The sequence below is a fragment of the Rhea americana genome, unplaced genomic scaffold (assembly GCF_003343005.1).
Source record: "Rhea americana isolate MKP2758 unplaced genomic scaffold, rheAme1 scaffold_2, whole genome shotgun sequence".
NCBI classification, from domain to species: domain Eukaryota; kingdom Metazoa; phylum Chordata; class Aves; order Rheiformes; family Rheidae; genus Rhea; species Rhea americana.
The window spans coordinates 3,494,658-3,517,443 of NW_028186149.1; positions in this window are offsets into that span (position 1 = coordinate 3,494,658).

Here is a 22,786-nt window from a genome sequence, read left to right on the forward strand (position 1 = left end):
TCCAGTGGAAAAACTCTTTAGTTTTAATATATTTTAAGAGAAATTTCCTTGCTTTCTCTGTCTCTTTCCCTTTGACAGCAATCATTGCTGAGTAATGCCGAGGGTCATACTTTCGAAAGGCAAATTCTTCATTTGCAACATTGCTGCAGGACCTAGGACAGAGTGTATATCCAGAAGACTAGGCACTTGTCCCTTTATAAGATATAGGTAGAATTTTGCAATGGATCTGTCTGGCACAAAGAATGGCACAAAGAATTAGATGCAGATCAGTAAAGAAATATGTAAGGGAAATTCAGCAGCTTTAGAAATAGATTTAGGAATCTGTATACATATACACACACCTGCATACACAATTTGGGAATGATAGGAGAGAAATGCATTAAATGCAATATAATTTCTTCCACCAGGAAACACACTGTGAGCTGTTAGTCCACGTCCTTCTTCGCTTGGACAAAACTCCAGACCAAGCCAAAATCTTTGCCACTGAGTGCAAACAGCTTCCACTGAAGTCAAAATAGTTGACCCAAAGTATCAAAGATAAATCTTGTCTAGATAAAATGTCCTGAAATAATGCCTAGAGAGCAATTACTTTCCTGAAAGAATTTATTACTAGAACAAAACTTATTTGGAAAAAAACCCTTCTCACATCTCTTGGCAAGGTATCAGATACTGTAGCAAAGTAAAATAATCTTATCCGTCAACAAATTTCTGCACTTAAAAAATCTTGGTACAAAAGGTCACAAGCGTTTGACTCATATTTAATGAAGAAATTGCCCCATCCAGTGAGACCCTTCACATAAATACGGCATTGCAGAATGATTGTCCAATTCTTTCATTGCTAAATTCTGTTTCTGCAAAATTAAATAATTAATTATGTTAATTGAAAGGAAAGCAGAAGTGGACCGTTACTTACATGACAATTCAAGAGATAATGCTTGTTAAAACGTAGTTTTGTTCACACTAAGCTGATGGATTAACAAATCCTGACTTTGATGGTTACCATTTTTTCAGTCATATGGCAGGTCTTTTATAAGGACCTTAAAATCTTCCTTACTTATAATTTCATTTCTACTCCCTAGCTTTGTTCCAGCATTTTAGTTCAACTGGTTTATGGTTGTCCTACAGAAAAAATGACTAGTTGGTGTATGACATGTTACCTCTGCAGTGTATGAACATATTGTGATTTCCACAGCACTGAGTCAGCATTCTGATGAGTTAGCATTTATATTCCCGACAGCTGTTTATTCCTCTCAATGTAATTTCAGAGATAAATGTCCAGAAGGGATTTGCTGCCCCAGATCTATCAGAAAACATATTTAAGATATTCTGTGGTATTTAAATCATAAAAATTCTATTATTCAGTAATCTTAGGACAAAAAGTGTTTAATTTTGAACATTAAATAAAAAATCTAAACTTTATTTTATTATTTTTAAACATAAGGTGATAAAAGTAATTTTTTCCCTCTTTTCCTTTATTTCCCTTGCAAAATCGCATTGATGGTTTCCAGAGACATTATAAAATGAAAAAACATACTAAAACGTCCAATTTTTATTTTTTCTTTACCCTTTGTATTTGGAGTTGAGAAAGGAGGTAGCCCTCAGAAAAGAAGAGATAGTAACCAGTGTACGTAAGGGGCCAAACTGTTCCTGGAGTAGCTGATGGGCTGTACCTTATTAAAGCCAGTGACTGGTAGGCATGGTAGAATATGAACCCTAATAGAAGCCAGCACCAGTATATGAGAAGAAGTCATTGCATTCTGAAATTCCTTCAGTGATCCTGAAGGGATATTTTGGCAAAGATGATGTTGGCTATGATCATTCGTATGCCATTTTTATCTACAGTATTTTTGCTCRTAGACTTCTGGTAAAGCCATGCAGGTGGTACAAAGTAGCATAAGATTTTGTTTCCCTGCACAATTCCTAAAGACTCCAGAGGGGGTGCACTGAATTACTACATCTGCCTTGCCTTTGGATTTTTGTTAGAGTGGTACCATAAATATCTATACTAAATTCTCCCCAGGAGATGTTTATTCCTAAAACTCTTCTGTTAGGCTTGCTTTACAATATGGGAGGGATATTAAAGTTGCTGTTAATGTGATCATAGATGTGTACATTATCTACACAAACGTAAAATCTAGTTCTTAATCCTATTGAATTCTTGACTTTGATCATGTCTGGTGGCAATGAATTCTACAGAATACTTAGTTTTTGATTAAAAAAAATAAAATTACAGTTAATTGCTCTGTGCTTTCAAACTCCATTTTTCTCTTATCTCAGAAAAGAAGATGAAAAGGGACTCCTGGTACAGCTACTCCAGAAGTTCAATTCATATCTTCTATTACTCACCTTTTGCCTTTTCCTATTCTCCAGTCTAAGTCAAACAATCCCATTTTTCAGTGTCTCTTCAGGCAGAAAAATTCTATGCTTATTACAGTAATAATAAAGACAAATAATAGACAAAAAAATGCCTGACCATATTAATTTTATTTGTATTTATTCTGTATTTCTTGTATATACTTCTGAGATAGARTAAAATGAACAGGGAACATTTATTATAGAAGAGAGTTTTCTACTGATTTGAAATAATATTTTCAATGCTATTTTCCACTACATTTTTTCTACCTCCTAATGTTTTGCTTGCTCTTTTGACTGCCACTGACCACGAATCATCAGTCCTCACTGAGCTCCCCATGTTACTGGCGAGTGTTTTTTTTCCCCCCATATARTAAATCTAAATTTAGAAATAAAGATTATAGACCAAATAGCTTGCATGTAGTTTCATTCATCTCAGTTATAAATGTAGCCGAAAATGTGCAAACAAGCCAATGAATAGGATCATCATTGCTACTACTCCAGTAAAGTTTAAAATATTTAAAGTACAAGCAGTGCTTTTGATGCTAAGCTCTTTAATAAAACACCAAAAATTGAATGTTGTTATCCTGGAACTGCTTCCCCAAACCTTACTCATGTCAATAAGCAATGCATTTAAATAAGGATTACTGATATAGGTATGGGCATAAAGGATTAAACCTTAGCCTRGAAGATTCCTGTCTAATCCTGTTCATGAAAATCAAAATCATGATGTGAGGCTTTTGCTAATACAGTGATAGCATATTTTATTTGCCATATGAATGGACCCAGTGAGGATTTTTCCTAAAAATCTTACCACATAACAGCCTTAGCAAATTTTCATTCTTTTAAACTTCTGTCATAATATTCCGTGCTAACAACTTAGTTGACACCTCTGACTGCATCATTGCTAGGAAATTGTCATAGGGAAGAGAAAAAAAGACTATTCTGAAATGTTTTACTAAACTCCTCCTCTTCCATCTACATTAACTGTTGCTGATACTAAGATCCAATGTGTGCAGAATTGTGCCTAGAAGGAAAATAAGACACAATTTAGGTTGGAATKTTACGGTCTGATATGTAATATAATACATAATGCAGTTTAAAAAAAGATTGCAATACTAAACATAGGCATGCCTTAGAGATGAGGTTAAAATCTTCATCCATATTTACAGTTAAAATCTAAGCTTTGAGACAGACTTTACTATAAAAAAATAACTGCCTTGAACCTAAACATTCAAGATCTTTTATATGGCTCTGGTATATGCAACATAAATAAAAWTGTGTAAGTAGAAGATTATACTGTGTAGGATCCATTCCTGAAAATCATTTGGGCCTTTTCTTTACAAAGGTTGCATTGCCAGTGTAGACTAATGTATAGCTTTCTTAACTATTAAATGACTCTTGACAGCTGAAGGTTGCGAATTACTTGATTCCTTTTAAACTCAGTTCATAATCCTGTGTCTACTTTTGTCAGTTTTCTTCTGACTGTAAAAGATCTCAAAGATTGCAGTGCATGGATTGTGATTTTGAATCTCTTGGTATGTTCAACATTCTACTTAGGTTTAAAAGTGTAGAGAAGAACGGACAGTAGGGTCAACATACTTGTCTAAAAGACATTCTAAGTTTAATGCCTTACTCTATTCCTACATTTGTGGATACTGCAATTTCTTATTTATAGCTCAGTTTTGTAAAAGATGTAAAAAAATAAATTATTTGATTGATTGAAATGTGGCTTTAACTGGTTGTGTATCTAGCTCTGTCTACCTCTTGAGAAATCGTCAACTTGCATATTAAACACCTGCTTATATTTTCACTGCTAGAACTCTTCACAAATTAGCAAAGTTCTCTTGACTATTCACACAATATCCAATACAAGAGTCTCCAAAACAATGTTGTAATACAGATTGTGAATACAAAAAGCAACAATAATAAATGTATTTTGCATGAACTGAATATCAATATTTTTATGACTGTATCACCTGCAGGTCCTGTGTGGCACTGGATAAACGTGTTTCCACCTACAAGTGTTTGCAATCTAAATATGTGTTTATGGAAGTATTGCTGTGACAGAAAAGTCTAATGATGTTATAATATGTAGTTTAGTAAGTTTTTTTCTCATTGTGCAAGCAGAGCATATGCCAACAGCACTCATAGGTGAAATTTTTATGGCAGTTAGTTTTATTATTCATTGCTGTTAGAGTGGAGCTGTAGCAAACAATACAGAAATTTACAGAGAGGTAATCAGATTTCTAAATACAGTCAATTCTTGAGACAGAGTGTTTCTGTGAGAAATTTTTGCTGAGACGTCATTTTATTATGATTTCTTACTCAAGGACTGGTGTGAATGCAAAATAAGTAAGTTGTGGCAGAAATGTACTCAGATTTCAAATGACTAATCTATAATCAAAATATTAACAGTGGGTATGCATGCTACCAAGTTCACTTCCTCTGACATGTTCCCCTTCTCAAGACTGACCCTTCCATTTTATTAATCTTTACCAAAACCCCTTCACTTTTAAAAGAGGAAAAGAATATAGAAAAGAAAAWTCCTCTTAAGAGGGCAATATTGGGTGGATGGATGGTTGGATAGATAGAGACCTGACAGAAGGATGGATAGATGGATGGACAAACAGTTACAAGGCCCAATTCATCTCTCTGTGTTCGGGTATTGTAACGATACAAAGTAGTATACCTGGCAAGCACACTTGGTGGAAAGAAACTCTCTGGATAGTGACGAGAAGGCAAGATACGTGTATAGTATCACCCTGTCACTGCTCCCACAGCATGGCATTTGGCTGGATTATCACTGCGCTCTGATCTACTGACTGAAAGAATAAACTTTGAGGCATTCTTAGACAAGAATAGCCAAAAATAAATTACAGTAGTCTTAGGCTGCACTAATTAACTGTAGAAGCCAAAAATTAGAGAAATCCAAAGATCAAAAAAATGATTTCAAGCCCAAAAGACACCTTTTTCTTTTCTCTGTTCTTTTTGCAAACAGAATTCAGGGAGAACAGATAACTGTGTTCTGGATATTTTGAGGCAGGATCTTGTCTTAGGAAACATGCATAATACATTGCTATGGTAATGGTTACCATAGTTGGTATCTTTTATGGAATAATTTTTAGAATTCTGTATARTGTAGTTAGTTTACATAAGCAACTACCACTTTAGTCAGAAGTATAGATAMTTTAGAAGTATAGATAAAACTCATTGTATTTTACCTTGTGTGTGCAGCAAAGGTAACAGCTTAGGGAACTTTCAATTTATATAGATGAACAAGCAAGTTATTACCTTTAGCTGAGAAGACTATTTAATTTTAATTTGTGTTAATTAAGAAACAGTCTTGTATTTATTATGATGTTCTATACTTACAAGACAATTAAATATAGTATCTGATAACTGTTAATGTGGGAACAATTGCAAGGAATGCCAACAATAGACTGGAAACTATTGTTTATAGTATTTCTAAGAGGGAAATCTCTAAAATTACTTGTTCTGACATCTTTATTTGCTTTTCTCTTCTAATCCTTCATTTTGCTTCTACACTTCTTTCTGCTGCTGACTATAGTCATGGCACATCTGTTTCAGTTTGCAAGCAGAGACAAGCAGCTTCTTGTCAGATAAGCTAATGTTACCAAGCAAACAGACCTTGACCTGACTGCTGTGATGCCAAAAGCCACAAGATAACTGGTAATGATTGTTAGGTAGGTCAAACCCAGCTTTTATTATTGCTGCATCTCATGAAAATATTAGGTGGTAAAGAAACACAACAGTGTGGTTTATCAGAGTCTAATCAGTTGTACCTCAATAAACATTTGGGATAAGACATAATCTAAGTAAAACCTCTTCCATATGCTTRTTACCTCCTGTATGAGTTTGCAATCTACAAAACATGCATGTTCTTTGCACTAAAAATACATGTAAAATTAGGGATGGCACTTGCACAGTACTTATACTGGCAATGAGTTGGTCATACTAAGCAGCAATGTTTGCAGGAAGTCAGTTGAAGTTTTGTCTCAGTAATTGCTGGCWGGAAATAACCATTCCTACTTTTCTTGAACTGTAATTACATTGGCTCAGTTCACCCTCTCTTGTAGAATAACCTGCAGGAGGAGACTGTAAAGCAGGACAACTCCATGGGAATTTCCTCATATAGAATCTTTCCATATTAATTCCACCAGGCAGGCAGGACTGCTTTTATACCTTCCCCCTTCCCCAGTCATTCAGACATATAGAAAATGATGATTCCAGGACCATTCATGACAAAGCTCTGTATTTCCATACCAAGTATGTCCTGAGAACCTATTTTTAGCACTACTCTTAATAATCCTGAGAAGTAGGAAAAGTGTGAGCTGGAATAAGTAGCAGCCTCAGGTTCCATTTTTTCCTTTCTGCTAGCTAGTTTCCAGGGCCACATCAGGAAGGTGATTTACACTCATCTTCCCAGCTGCTTTCCCCAGACAAAGCACAGGAGTTTGAGAAGGAGAGAAAAGGAGAGTAGCACTTTATAAGTCTAAGAGCCTATTTTCAGAACAAAGGTAAAGCATCTGCAGCTAGAGAATTGCTCTGTCCGGAGTGTGGGGCACAATCTACCCCCACGAGGCATTRGTAGCTCTGAGTGCTCACTGGAATGCTGCTTTACATTTCTAAACATGAGGCTTACTACATCAGGGGGAAAGATGATTAAAATTCCAGGTAATAATTATGTTTGAAGGCTGTCTTGTCTAGATTTCAATGGTTATATTTTCTGTTCATAGTTCAAGGCATCTTATTAGAATCGGGTGTATTTCAGATTCCCTACACATTTGTTTAAATATTAAAAAGTTAATGAATTACATCCAGATACAGCACAGGCTTGTCTTTAATAGGATTTAAAAGTGTGGTTTTGGAAAGTGTTGGTTGGTGTGTTCTGAAACATGTTCTGAAAGCACAGTGGACCTCATTTCCATCTTTGGATGGAGCCGTGCATTATGCTGAACTGCCTATTCAGTGGTTGGCTGATTTCATTTTATAAATTACTTATGARCAAAAAGTGGCTCATCTAAGGTCCTTCCAATGTGGAGGGCCTGCTGCCCTTGCTAGTGTGGCTTTGCACCACWCCAGGAGGAGGAGGAACCCTGACAAGGGGGATCCAATTGGCTGTGGAGCCAGATTGTGTTTTCTTATCCTGCCATGATTCTGGACAAAACACCACCAGGCATCACCTATTGCCTCCTCGGACACCTTCTAAAAGTGGTGGGTGTTGTTAAGGGTATCATGCTCAATATTCCCTGCTTCAACCCAGTTCCCCATACTTGCATATCTGATCCTTTAATCCTCTCYCTCTTCTTCTTCTTCTTCCTCTTTTTTTTTTTTTTTTTGTCTCATTCCGTAAGGTGTTTTCTGGAATAGAATCACAGCCTACTCAATTATTTTTCATTTGGAAGTCACTAAGTCCCATTTCTCTGATCATTGTTGTTGTGTTTCTCAGAACTTTTTCCAGACCTAACCTTTTCAAGATACTAGCACCAGAATGGGACACAGTATTCCAGGTATGAGGAAATGGTGGAATTATACATTGCATAATTGTATTATCTGTTTTGTTCTTTTTTCCTTTCCTAAGAATTCCTAACAGTTGCATTTTTGGACGGCTGCCATTCATTGAGTTGATGTTTTATGTAGTATCTGATATTATTATGTGTTAAGCTTTGATTATGAGTTATGTGATAGATGTATCTATCACAATCCCAAACTTTCATGCTCAGGTGGTAACAGGCAGCTGAGAGCCCACCACTATTCATAAAGCCAAGAATATGTTTCCCCATATACATCATGTCACATTTATCTACACTGAATTTCCTCTGCCATTTTATTACTCAGTCTTACAAGACTTGTCTACAATTCTTTGTATTCAGCCATTGTAATAACTACATCGAGTGRGTTTGTATCCTTAGCAATCTTTGTCATTTCACAACTAACACCTTTTTCCACATCATTTATGAATTTATTAAGCCAAATCAATCCCCTGCAGAATTCCACTGACAACTTCTCCATAATGTCACTACACTCACATGGCTGGAGGTTTGGAGAGGGCATGATTAGGTGGCTGGGGACCATGGCATTCAGCACTGGTCTGCAGGCCATTACAGAGCAGTGTGGTCCTGTATCTCAGACTTTGTGCATAAGAATCATTTGCAGTACTGTGCCATGCTCTCTGACTTGCAATGGGATCCTACATATCAGACAAAGCTGATCAACCCCATCTGTGTCCTCTGGTTCATCTGTGCCTGGCGCACTGTTGGGAAGTGAGGGAATTACATGGCATCTCCCAGCAGTAGAGGACTGTGTCTTCTGCCAAGATTCTGCAGTCACTGAAGTCCTCATGAAAGGGACATTTTCTATAGGCAACGTGGTCCTATGGCCTTTGCCTCTCAGGTGATCTGACCCCCATGTTACATATCCCCATCATATGATCATATAYGTGAAATCTCACACATTAGTAAGAAGAAACTTAAGAAGTCTGACTTCTACTAAGAGATAAGGAACAAATAGTTTTTGCTAAAGGAATGCATCAGGGCATATAAAAAGTATTTTAGACTAAGGAAGATTAAGAGCACACAGCCCAGTAACAGGATAGGACCTGACACATCAATTTAGTGAGGGAACTATGTAAAGGAGGGATGGAAAATCCATGGATGTGCGTTTAGTCTGATACATGCATGCAAAAGGGAACCTTGTATAATCTGTTTGAAGTGAGTGAATATACCAAGTGCAGCTAGTACAGCAGATAAAACCTGCATATTTAAACGGCTATCATTGTTGATTTGGTTCAGACTCAAGAGGCTTGATTTACCATGAYATTGCACTTAATTTTGTCATTTACAGATAGGAAACTGGGCATGAGATGTTCCCAAATAAACAAAGAATCATATCCAAATTCCCAAAGTGATCCAAATTCCCAAAGTGTAAAAATTAACACATCTCCAAATTTGGGCTTGTATTCTTCACTGAGTTGTGTTTGGATGCTCTTTGCCCCTGTTTGGGGAACTCAAACTCCAAAAGGCAGTTTTGTTTACCACATGCAATGAAARACAGGCAGTATTTGCTGCTATGTCTTTGAAATGTTGTAGTTACATTTGTATTGGTTGGTGAGGAGTACAGATATGCATGCAACCCATGTATCAAGTATTATGTACAGAACAACTGGATAAAATAATCAGTACTGCTAAATGCTATGATAATATTACAAATCTAAATATTATTTCATAATAGTAATTTCAAATAGGTAGCAAAGATGGTTTTTAACAACTGTGATACAGTACCATCTAGTGGCCAAATTGAACAGCATTGTATCAAAAACTTACACTAAGTATTTTGTATTAATTGCCAAATATTGCATATTTATTACATTTTGATTCCTATGATTTTGAATCCTGGAGAGGACTGAAGATGATTTTAGAAAGTCTTCCAATTTTGAATCCAGCATTGCTTCTTTGACAATTTTGATGTCGATTATTATTTCACTGAGTATTAATTCTAGCGAAAGGTAAGTTCTCTCTCTAAAACAAAGAGTTTAGCTGTAAGGAAGGTTGATCTTTTTGTGAAGACACTGAAATAATTCRTAGCCTAAGCAGACTGATTGTGATTTAAATAAACCTAAATAGAATGCCTTTGTGTGATTACATTTTGCCTTATTTATATATTAAATCTACATCTACATGTTTTGTGATACTTTAAATCTATTTTAGCAGTGAAGTTARCTGATATATTGATTAATTACTTTTTTGAATTATAAAGGTAACAGAAATCTAAAATACAGTCTGGATTTCACACTGTTTACAACTGGAGATTTTTATGTCACAGCCATCACAATCTCAGTAATAGAGAGTAAGAAAGAGATAGAGAAAGAGAGAGCGAGAGAGAGAGATAAAGTGATATAGTGGAGAACATTTGTATTAAATTTATTAGACCAATACGACCTCAGAGCTGGGCATTTAAAGCCTGGTTTAGAATTCGGCCCAATTCCTGTACAAATGGGTCATGTGGTCTAAACATGTGGTTACTCTGACCAGTGAAAGTAGAGACTTCAGTTCCTCTTGTCAGATATTCACTGTCAGAAACATAATGGTTATTTGTATTTAAATAAATTATTCAGAAGATAGTCCTACAGCATAGGAAAATGGCAAAGAAATATATGAAAGCATGATCATGTGATCAAAATATATTTTTAACAACTGTCAATAAAATAATCTATAATGAAAAAGAAACAAGAATGGTTCATYCCATTGAATTGGGTAAAATGCAGCTCTAGCTTAAAATATTTAACTTAATTTTGAAGTTAGTTCTACTATTTGAATATAAAATTATATGTTGTTCTGCGTGCAGATAAACTAGACATGGATGGTTTCATTCTGAACCTGTTGAGAGCTGGTTGTACGGGTGTGAGAGCTACACAAGTCTGTTGGTGTAAATCCTGCTCTCCTGACAGCAATGGGGACATTTATTGTTGTCTTTCTGAGAGCAGAAATTGACTCATTGACWGGAACTGAAGTTTTAGTCTGGAAAATTGTTGCTTTGGAGTTKAAAAAGTGATTTTCAGTGGGATATAAATAATACCTAAAACTGAAAATCCCACTGATTATTCTATTACTTACAAATGATATGGAAAAGGAGAAAAAAATCAAGTTGCAACATGCAGTGTAYGAACCTTTTACTGTAATACCTTCTCAATCATCCTGTTTTAGCCCARATTTACTTTTTGTAGCTCAGTTCTTTTCATTATATGTTAAAAGAAAACCAAAAAGCTGTATTTGTTCAGCYAGACCAGAAGCTTAGAATTAATCATGTATTTTGAGCCTGACATATATTGTAGATATTATCTGATGTTTATAAGCTGATGAAATAGTGAAAGGTTAAATAAAAGTTTACATTTATAAGCATCAGATTGCTATCCTTCAGAAAAATGTAATCTTTTTGTGATGGCTGAGCCTTAGTGCCTTGTCAGATAATGGGGTCTTTGCCCTTAACAGCACAAATTGGTATGAATTGCATTTTTTGGATTATGCTCCCTGTCCTCTTACCAGGTTCCTGAAGGAATGCATAATACATGTCAACATGCCATAAACATGGCAATTCTCAAATTGATGATTATGTTTAAGGATGTCAGAAACCAATATATGGACCTGCATCTGCTTTACATGACCACTAGTCTGACTTCTGATAAAATCAGCAAAGGGTGAAACAGAGTCCATACCCTCTGTCTTTGTTACATATTCTGCACTGTCTACTCTTAACAAAATTTTAGCTAGTAGTCTTTGATCAGATATCAAAAATCCTGTCCAAATAAATTATAAGAATCTGATGGTGCAGCCTAGCTCTGCATTTTTTTTCCTGAATAGATCCTGTTTACACAATCGGTGCATGTTATTTTTKACTATCTAAAGCAATGCAGGGACTGTCTGGGTGACGTTTTGCCACATCTGAGGTTTTTCACACTGCAAAATGTTGGATTTCAAATGTTGAAAACTGAAAAAAAATATTTTAAAGCTTTAAAGTACAATTCCAATAGATTTCAGAATAGTATARTCTGGTGTAGAACTGAGCCATTCCAAAAATTTAAACAAAACCAGGAAATCTGTAAAGCAGATTTCACATACAAACTACCTACACTCTAAAGCATGTATACAGACATAGTCCATTTATGTGAAAATGAAAAAGCCATGTGAAAAATCTCTTTGTGAGAAGAGTGAGAATAACTGGCTTGTGTTATAACATCTGTAAAAATATTAGCTGACTGTCACAGTTAGATATCATTTATTCTGATAATTTCTTTGACATTGTCACACAATCTTTTCTTAATACATGTCAAGTAACGCATATATGTTCTATTAATGCTAATGAGAGCTGTCTGCTTCAGAATTTCTGTCCTCAAACAAGAGAATAAACGCAATTCTAGAGTAGGAGGGGAAAACAGAGACCCTGAGGAAAATAATTACATATTTTCTTGTATTTGATCTGCATGATTTTCATAGGGCCAGCATCAAATGTCCAGTGATGCTTCAGGAATAAAGGAAAATAGCAAAACAGAATTTTGAAAGCAGTGCTAACTTGAGACTATATTCAGGCAACTACTGACCCAACCCATAATTCCATCCTCTTGCCCAGTAGAGGTTGTCCTTTTTGGAAAGAATAATTTGGAACAGAAGATGAACAGAGAGCAATCAACAAATCCAAGAATGACACTTTCTAATCCAAAGCCAGACCCAGAATATATACTAAAGATTGATTTGCAGAACACATGAAATATAGTAGCTCTCTCTGGTACCTCTGTGAAGATGCTGCTTGGATAGTGAAGTCTAGATTGGACTAGATGGTCTAGATAGTGAAGTTGGATAGGCTGCTTGCCCAGTGAAGTCCTAGACCAAATCACAGTACGCAAAGCCCTATCTTACATAATCTCACTTGTAACCATATTTGTATTATAGTCTTCTTATATTCTGTGATGGAGCTGACTGTCTCAAGAGGGAAGCTTGTGGAAGTGGAGCAGGGCATCCTTAGCAGAGCTTTCACCTTTCTTAAAAAATATGAGTATTAAAAAGTATTAATCTACATACTTTTGCATCTTTTATTTTTGTTTTCTTTTTTGCTCAAGGTACTTCACTGACTGAATTATGCTATGGCTATAGTTGGCTTACTCCTAACTTCCAGTATCAGCTTCACGTTGCAGAAACTTTAGAATAGAGGTGGTTTTGCTCTTCTCARTTATGTGAAGTAACCATATATAACACTTGTGCTCTGCAGTGATAAGACTCTGATAACTTGTATAACAAAAACATAGCTTTACAATTGCTATGTAACTGCATAGCATCTATTATTGTGCATTACAAAAGTACTCCAGCTTACCATGATGCTCCCATTAACATTTGGATTTTTGCCATCTACATCAAACAGGAAGTTCTTGTCTTAGAGTATCTGCATCTGGCATTTTTCTATCAGTGGAAATAACTTACAAATTATTGAGAATATTTACAAATACTGGGGGAAAGGGCAGTGATTTTATTTTCCATTTTCTTTTTATGTTTACCTCTTCTTTTCTAACTACTGCTGCATTTTTGTAGYTGTCTGTGTACCTTGTCCTTGCTGCACTGTTATATTTATGGACAGTATCGTCTCTCTCCTATTAGTTGCCTTGTTGATGGCAAGCTTGTTACTGTGGTTTGTAATGTATGAATTTATGCAAGATCTGTGTGGGTGGCATATTTGCTTAGCTTCCAGCTATTCCATTTTCTTCGAAAGTGGGGTTGTCATTCTCATGAGTTGTTACAAGTAATTGAGACTCTCGTCTCCACGAATACTGTGTTGATTGTGTGTTTAAGGTTTTCTTTGTGATGGTTGACACAAGCATGACACTTAGGAAGAAGCTAGCATAAGGTAGTTGCCTATTGTATTTTTTCTTTCGGATGGAGGACAAGAGTCTCAGCTTATAGCAACGTGTGGAAAGATTTGGATTTTTTAAATCAGCACACTTAACATACTTAAGAATGTGTCAGCATACTTAAGAAAAAATATATTTTTTTGAGAACATTGGTCTTGGAGTAAATTATGTGCTGTTACATGCAATTTGTCTTCCCATCGAGTTCTGTGTTTCCAACAGAAGTGGCTATAATCCCTTCTTTCTGTGCAACTTCAGGGGATAGAGCAACTTCCACACTTCACACAGATACAGCGAGCACCTCCAGCACCTTCTCTACTTCCAGGTTATTCACAGGACTGGTACAGCCTATGCTTTCTTATCAGGTAGAATGCATATCACAGTYTGATAGTGAGACTACTTGACTGTAAATACTGATAGTGTCATGTTTTATGGTATCTATTTGATCTTTTCTAAGGATTTTTAAGCTATTAAGGATTTCCAGCATTGAATGGCTTTGAGAAAGCTTTCGTATTTGTCTATTACTTCCCTAATACGATTCTTCAGCTGCAGGCACTTTTTAATTGGTTTGTTTCTGTAAGTGAATTGTCCTGTGGTATTACAAGAGCAGTGCTATAGAAGGAATTTATTTAAAGGCAAACAGCACAGATTCAGATTAGSAATGACTGCAAGCTCCTGGATACTTTGTGAATGCCTGTATGGAGAAAAGAGTATTGACTGGGATTTTGTTAGCTGGGACTAATGAAATTCTAATTCTAACAATCTTAATTCTAATCAGAATTGCAGTTTGGGCCCACACTGTTTGTCGTCATATTCTGATACTATTTCATGTGTCTCATATTGCTCAAGATAAATTTTACCTCTTACCTTCTTAATTTGTTTCAGTCACCTCATGAATATTAAGTTTTATGATACTTCTACAAGCTAGTGTAATATAATGCCTGTTTCACAACCAGCTGAAACTTAATTTACAAAATTAAGCTAGACAGGCAAAGRTATTAATGCCCCTAAATATAGCCTTTTTATGCCATGGACACACCAGAACAGCAGTACAGCTTTTACCTAGCTTTCATGTATTTTTCTCAGAATGTAAGCTTCTGCCTTAGCCGGGCCATATGATAACTATCTAAACACARTATTTCTTCACAGGCAGTGAGCTGTTGAGAGCTGTGGCCCATTCTCAGCTGGAATTCTCATTGAATTCAGCAGAAAATTGATTTCAAGGCCTCAAATGTGAATGCCTGAATTGGATGCTACCTGCATAAAATATGGCATTCCAGGATTTTCGAGTTTTGTGTGGGATACCTTTTTAGGTTCAAATTCCTGAAGCAGGAACTTAAAGCCTCAGTGTAGTTTATCAAGTTACGTGCTGTTCTTATATAAGCCTTCCTCAGTTTCTGTTCTATTTATAATAAATTGAATGAACGGGAATTGTGACATTAACTTAGGTCTTCTTTCACAATCCGGACAAGTTTCTACGTAACTGCTTAGTCCCTGAATGCTGATAACTAGYAGTGTCATCAATATTATATCATTACAAAATACTTGTAGTAAAGACCTGAGATGACCCCCAGCATTCCTCCTCATCARAAATATTAATTGTACAAAATAACGTCATATTATACAAATACCATATAAATTCAGATGCAAATGAGAATCRTCTTGTAAGCATCTGTGGAGTACTTCACATACATAGAATCTGAACAGCAGCTATTGTGATAATTAAAAATATCGTGACATTGATAATTTTAACCTGTACTTGTTGAATGATTGATTCAGTTGTTCCTCAGCAGAAGGGCTTCCTTCTCGGTCACTCATCTCACAGGTTTCAGGCAGCTCCATCTCTGATACAGCCCTCAGTTTTGTTTGCTCTGATAACACAGGGAAACATCTGTGCATATGGTCTGAATAACAATAAAGACATTTCTCTAATAGCTGATGCATAGTTCAAAGTCGCACTTACTGCTTTATGTGGTGCTACTATGATTTTGCAGTTGGGTAAGAGACTGCTTTCAGCAGACACAACATCTTTTGACATGTTATAGATAACATTGTTTCCATATTCATTTTTCCAACTGCCTTGAGAGGTACAGGTCAGGTTTAATTTATAGGAGTTCTGGAAATAAACCTGCAATTGTTATTCCATATAAAATGCTTGGCCAATGAAGAATTGATTTCTTAATGTGTTACGTAGAAAAGTATCATCCAAAGCATTTCTCAAAGTCACTAGACTTGGGCTTTAATACCATAATGTGAATTCTACAAGAGAAGAGTAGAAGGATCAAGTCACTAGTATCTTGAAGAATGAATACTGCTATATCACCCCTTAAGTTACTGTGAGTCTAATTCTGTGAAATAATGAAACAGAAGAGTTCAAAATGACGTTAAATCAACTGTGTGTAAGCAGCAGAACGTCATTCAGTGATCACAGTTCAGTAGCAAGCACAGTTTGCAGTTTTTACAGTGAACTGCGTTAGTCCAGAGCTGAGTGACCTCTTGGAACTGTGCCCTGTTTCCAGCCCCTGTCAAAGGGCTCTTTATGTAGGGCATTGAGACAGCGGGAACACATTAAAATACCCACATCTGCCAGTACGGGCCCACCCAGAAACAGAAACCGGCCCCTACTGTACATGCAGTTGATCAATAATGCAGATTGATTTGCTTGGTCAGCCTGCAATGTAGGCTCTCTAGGTAGTCTATACTAACAAGTATAGAGGACAGCACAGCACCCAACAGCTGCGTCCGCTGTGGTACTGAAGCCATCTAACACAGGCATAGCAACTTCAGCTGATGCATCTAGACCAGACAGTATTCCTTCCCCTTTGATTCCTGTGTTCAACCCATCAGCTTTAGTAGGGTGGAGAAGAAAACTATTTTAATGGAAATAACCAATAATTTTCTATTTTATCATACATTCCTCTGTACCTTATAATAGGGCTTATCAAAATCAACATGTAAAAATGCACAATGCATAAAAATTCATAATGCATGATCTTGTAATTGAATCCGCAATGTATGCATGTGTGAATTTAAACAAAATACGTGCATGAATTAATGTGAATATATAGTATGTGTTTTCCTTTCCCTGCCATGTAGTAGATTATTATTAGCAATAATAGATTCTGAAACAGTGGCTTGGCACATTAGATGCTCCTGGGGGAGGGGAAAGAGGAAAGAGAATAGTAGTGGCTGAGCTGAGGCAGCCTGAGGCGTTTTCTGCCTACACAAGGCACAGACAGACAGAATAGATTGGGGAAGCTGTTCCAGCAGTATCCTTTACTGTTTTGGAAATGTGCAGCATTGGCTTTCTCCTTTATTCTCTATATCTGCTATGATGTTGTCAGGGAGACGGAGTCCTTGATTCGCATCCAGCTGCGGAGGCCGTCACCTTCTAGGGCAGTAGTAGCCCCCAACCATMTACCCACTGGAGGATTTAAGCCTGTTCTGTGACAAGTCTCTGCATGAGAGGTTTAGGTGGTAGAGAAGAAAAATTTTCCCTCACTATCTCTACAGTTAATTCAGAGAACACCAGAACTTAATATCTGAGAACTGCCTTTGATGGTTTTATTTTAATTGCTGTAAAGCTGTACTGTAAATTGATCTTGAAAAATATACTAAATGGACATCTGTTCATAAGCAAATTATGGTAAAATATCTGCTGCCTTCTAGCATAATTAGATCTCTAACTGTCAAATTTAAAAGTAATCAGGCTTTCAAGCAAGGACAGACTCCAGCTATTTTAAAAATGAAATGGTTTTAGAGTTTAATCTTTCTTTTTTATTTGTTAAAATTATGGTTCTCGGCTTTACTACTGCTTTTTAATGAGTAGTTGTAATTCCAAAGTGTCTTAAACCTTTTACTGAATGAATTGATAGAAGACATTAATGTTTTAAATAAATTTTAACAGGACATTCTGTACACAACCTTTGAGCACAACCCAGCAATCATTACTCAGAAAACTCCAACTGAATTGAAAGGCTCCAATTTGGAATATATAGACACACACAAAAATTAAAAATAGGTTACTAGCATATGACCGTAAACACCATACATATTTTTTCACATGATCTTTGGTAACATCGAGTAAACCACTGTTTCTCAAACAGTATGAATAGGGCCTGATGTCCAAATAATATTCTGAATAACTTTGATTGCATTGTTGATATTTAGAATACAATCTTTTTCGTGCAGTTGTAAACAGAAAGGTACAGCAAATAATGTGGTTCACAACAAAAATTGCAAACAGATCTATCACTGAGGCACTATGCCTACAAAACTTCTCAGTGTATGTTTAAATATTGTCGAAATGACAATGAAACTAAAATATCAGTTATACTTCTGAGTTAAGCCTTATCAGTAGTACTTAGGAATTCTTTTCCTTATGTTGCCTATAATTTATTAGCAGCAGCAATATTTAATATACAGTATTTTGCTAACAGTTTAAATATTCAAGGTGTCACGTAAAATATTTGTTCATGAATTTCCCTTCTTGTGAATTTCTCTAACAGAAAAACGGTATCACAGACAATGACGGTATCACAGAACATAAAGGAAACGAATACTCTCTCTTGTTTAGTGCAAGAGAGAAAGTAAACACTAATTATAGCAAATAACTATTAGTGTCAAAGGATTCCAAGACATTACCAATACACACTTAAGCATTTCAGAGTGGACAGTGACCTTACCTTCATAGCCAAGGAGAAAGCATGTCAGCAAGTTAGGACAGACCTCCTCCAAAACGGAACAAAAAACAGAGAAAGCACTTGGGCCTTTTAAAGAGAGTTTACATAAAAAATACTCAGTTCTCTTGTAGCTCTCCTGGGACCAAATGTCTTCGTATTCCTCCAAGGAAAACACTCTCTCRTAAACCAAATATGACAGCACTTTGTTCACATCCAGCTCTTCCAGTATTTTCTTTCTCTGATTGCTTGGGATTTCAGAAAGCCACATACTCCTGTTTTCGTTTTCTTTTTTAGTAGATTTTGCACAGTTATAAAACCAATATTTGGCTGTTCTTCCAAACATTTTGGTATTTTAACACAAAATAAAAAAATCTGCCTCTGCATTTATTGTACAGTCTTCAGTATGCAGAGCAAACATAATGTGGATAGATAGAATGCAAATACATACTGCTGCCTGTAATTATTGTAATTCTAATGGAATAAAGAAGGCCTACATACAAATTATAAAGAAATCTAGCTCAGTGCCTGCAGCTCCTAAGAGGATTACATTACACTAATTAGCCCTTTACAACTGTTAACAGCTTCTGAACCATAATGATGAGACTGAGAATTGCTTAGTTACTGTTACTTTTTAATTCTGTAACTGATCTTCAAAGATATCCCTTTGCAAGAAAATAATTTATTCAAGAAGATAGCTCATCAAACTGAAATAATGTGTAGCAACTGCTATAGGACATAAAATAACATGTCATCTGTACATTTATTTTTGTATTCCTCAGAGACAATCACACAACTCACAGTACAAATGATCCTCTCTTGTTATTTCATAAAACATTGACTTTACAACACATCAGAATTATATATTTAGCAATACAATATTTAGCTTTAGCACAACAAAGCATATTTCTGTAAATATACTGCAAGAATATATACAAAAGGCAAGAAAAAAGGGAAGCTTATAGCATAAGACTTTTTCTGTGAAGATCAGTATATGTCTGTGTTAAGATTAAACACCATTTCTGCATGTTTACATCTTTAAATGGTGTCCAAGCAAAGTAAAGCATCAGAGTAGTTTCCATTTCAAAAACCAAGTTGAACAGTGGTGATTACTGCAGTCCCAGTGGTGTTCTGCCACTGATAATCATTCACTGAGGATCGCGCACTTACATAACCTCCTTACGCAAATGCTGCTTAATGCGTGGACTTCGTGGTTTTATTTTTCATACTTTCTGCCAGCATAAATTCCCTCTCTGTCAGAGCTGCGAGTACTTCTGTCTCCTCCTCCTATTTCTTAGTCCAGTTCTTCCGTTTCTTCCAACTAATAATGTACCCATGTCCTCACCTGGGCAGCCTTCTCTGTGGGCTCTCTAATGGGCACTTTACCTCTTGGGCAGCAAGCAAAAATATTTTGCCAACCTTTAGGAAACCAAGCTTTGCGGTATGTTTAGTCCTCACCACCTTAAGAATAACCTTGGTATCTTCCAGGCAGGCTGCTTCTGTTTCTGAGCTTGCAAGTGTTTATCAGTCAGCATTACAGCTGACCACTGACCATTTTATCCTTCAGGAATTGTATTATGTGTGTCACCAGCTCTACAATTAACTAGCCAGGCTTCACAGAAGTGGTTGAAAGCGACGCCTGTCACCTTGTGGTTGTTTGTAGATATAACAAGCCTTATAGGTTATCTGGAGCAAGGAAGAGTGGAATTACGCATTATTTTAAGTCATAGTGATGACCGCTTTTAGCATGTGATGGCTTACTGAACGCAGCAGTGAGATCCCTGCTGCTGCCTCCGTAATCTGCTCAGGTAGAGCTACCTCTGCGCTGCCTGGCATTGCGGCCCCCGGGACAGAGGCCGTGCCTGGGCAGACGCGGCAGCGAGATGCCGCTATCCCAGCTGGCAGCCTGGGAGCTCAGCCGAGCGAGGGCAATGCGTGCTGGGCAGAGAACGCAGCCAATCTATCTGCAAGGCTTGGCGCATCCTCTAGGCAACCTTTAAAAGTAAGGGCTCCTTTATAAGCCTAATTTTTAAGATTCCTTTTGATTTGTGAACCACCATCATAGTAGTACAAACACTACTTCCTCTTCTTTCTATATTTTCAAATTCTTGCTTCTCTTCCCCAAATTGCTACTATTTTTACTATTATCAGTAGTGCAATTCCTCGGCACATAAAAGCTCCTGGTAAAGCCTGCAGCCTCACTTATGTTAGACAGCATCTTATGAGAGTTTTTTTTTTTACCTAATGCAGTCATTTTGAATCATTTACCTAACAGAATCATTATATTACTTTTATCCAGTTTATATAATTTGATATTGCCCTAAAGGAATTCTGGTATGAATCAGCCATTTCAGCCACTATAACTTGCTAAGTTTTTCCATTACTTCAATAAATTACTTTAATAAATGCTAGATCAAGCCCAAGTTACAGTTTTTCGGTTCATAGGATAATGGCCCAGATACCAGATACAGAGGATGTAGCCTAAATATACTTCTTAAAGTTTAACCTTGAAATTTAATCCACGTCTTTATTTTTATAGTGGAGTACACTGATTGTCATCAGTATCCTAAACTAGGTAATGAACTGCACAGGAGTGAATTTAGAAGTTAAAAGGGGAGTAATTTGTCAATTTAATATTGAACTTAATTTTTAAAGGCGGGGATAGAGAATGTCCTATATTGACACCTCATGGCAGTTCTGCCCATGACAGTCCCTCCTCGAAGAAGAGTGACTCTGCTAAAATAAATGCTACACATAGGTGCCAGTGAGTTGCATCTCTTCAGAAACAGAAGCAAAAATCAGTGCAAAGCAAAAGTATACATAGGTATCACTTTGCTGAGGRAGATTCCCAGTATCTATTAAATAAACCAGCATGAAAACCAGTAACACTAAAAAGCCTGATTACAGGAAAAACACCTAATAGAACTAAGAGCTACCGAGCTCTTAGAAAAAGTTCTTAGAAAATTCTGGGCATTCATGGAGAGAGGAAACAGTATTTGGCTATGAAGATGCAAGGAGAACTTGGCCTAATAGGAACAGGTGGATATAGACAGTGAGTTGTGCTACACATGGCAGCTCTCCAGGGTAATGGAAGACAAATGGCAGCCTGAAAATTGTGATTGTGCAGCATGAGAGGGTCTTTGAGCTCTGAATACCTTATAATTTCTTTTTAAAGAGTACAATCTTCTGAGCCAGCAGCATCCACATGACTTACTGGTGAAAGAATATATCCTTTTAATCTCAAATACATTTCTATAAACTTCTAAGGCCACTGCAGATAATGAGTTATATCATAGGAAATGTATCAAACTGTGGACAAATACAAGAGTTGATTCTCTACCTCTTCATATACCATGTAGTTATTCTGTAAACTGGAGGAAAAATGCTAAAATTCTGATTTGGTAATTACCAGAATTAAAATCCACACCTTGCAAACTTTGGGTATAGGACAGAGGCAAAAATCTGAAAGTGTGTKTTGAGAAACCAAAAGCAGAGAAGTGGGTGTGGAAACAAGGGAGGAAATCAGAGCAATTGAAGATGATGGAAGAGTATTTGAGACAAAAGGACACGTGGAAATAAAGGATTTGTGATGGAGAACTATTCTTGCCCCGGGTAAAGGAGCTGAGGGTTTTATCTGCAATGTTGCAGTGCAGACTGACTGAATGTGCAATGCAGGATTTACAGTCCGTGGCTTCCTGGGCTCCGAGTCCTAGCAGGCACGCACCGAAGTTCAAGCGTGCTGCCTAGCTGCTCGAGCCTCTTCAGCTGATTCAGCTTGGTACCACGTTCTGCAACCTATGCGAAGGTCCTACTTGGCTCAGACAGTCTAATTTACTCATGAAGGTGCTACTCAGTTCAGACAGTCTAATTTACTCAGACATTAGATATGCCAGTAAAAGAACTGATCGGAGCTGCCTGGAAAGAATAGGGTGTTCATACATGCAGGTGTCAAGCAGGAAGCCTCCACAGAAAGAAGTGCCGTTTATTTGGCTTTCTAGCCCAGCGAGGATGCAGCCTGACCCACGGGTTTTGACGTCAACGTTGTTTTGTGGTGGGAATAGTGAAGAGGGATGCAACAGAGGGTCTCAGGCGCTGGTTGCACTAACAGGCCCGCAAACTTGCCTGATGGCCTCGACTCTCGGTCGGCCCCAGCTGCTGCCCTGCAAGAGAACCACCCTCCTGGAAACAGCGCTCACGTAGCCTCACCGCCCTGCGGGACACATGGGAGAGAAGGTGAATGCCGGTTACGGGGAGCTGCTGGGGAGGAGGCCTGAATAACCGGCTCACACGGGGCAGGAGCCCCGGGACGCCGGCGCGGCGGGGGCGGCCCGGCGTGCGGCCG